We start from the raw sequence: 747 nt of genomic DNA on the forward strand, positions 1-747 counted from the left end.
ATGCGCTAACCCGGAAAGAACAACAGAGAGTAAATTATTCCACAACACAGACTCATCAACAGCGTTAAACAATGATTTATTACCTCAAAAGCCTATGATTGTACTCTCAATGGAAGCAAAGTCCGCCTCCTCCCTGGAACAGCCTCTGTTCGTCAACAGTGACCAAAAACCTCCAGAACCCCTTGTCGAATCCTTATGCGAAAGCCATCGCCGACGAAGGAATGTTGACGACTTGTCCTCAGCAAAATACGTGGCAGAGAAAAGGAATAACTTGTGGAAGTTCCCCTAGAGTGCCGAATATAATACTCGGTGAAAAACCATCATACTCTAGAAACTGTGTATTAGATCCTTCCCCTTCTGCCGCTGGGTGTCAAGTGTGTCGTCCTTTGAGTCTCTGACAGACCACCTAGCCAAATACACGTGACTGACCTTGTCACCAAACCAGTCCAGCTATACACAATTCTGCCTCCCAAGCAGAAAAAAGACACGAGAAACTCAATCCCTGAAAATCCCGTGCGCGCTGTCAGCGAAAAACCGTCAGCCCTATGACAGCAGAAACCTCCACTGTAAAACTCGTGCGCAGCAAACCCTCCGTGTTCATTGAGCACTGTCAGCAAACTCTGCTGTAGCCCAATATCACGTACAGGCGCTTTCTATCATAATCGACCAAGAACAGGCACTCCACTGAGTGACACTTTCTTGGTCTCTGTCACCCGATCGTGACACACCTCCCCTCTTCAAGACGAA

The sequence above is a fragment of the Littorina saxatilis genome, linkage group LG8 (genome assembly GCF_037325665.1).
Source record: "Littorina saxatilis isolate snail1 linkage group LG8, US_GU_Lsax_2.0, whole genome shotgun sequence".
NCBI classification, from domain to species: Eukaryota; Metazoa; Mollusca; class Gastropoda; order Littorinimorpha; family Littorinidae; genus Littorina; species Littorina saxatilis.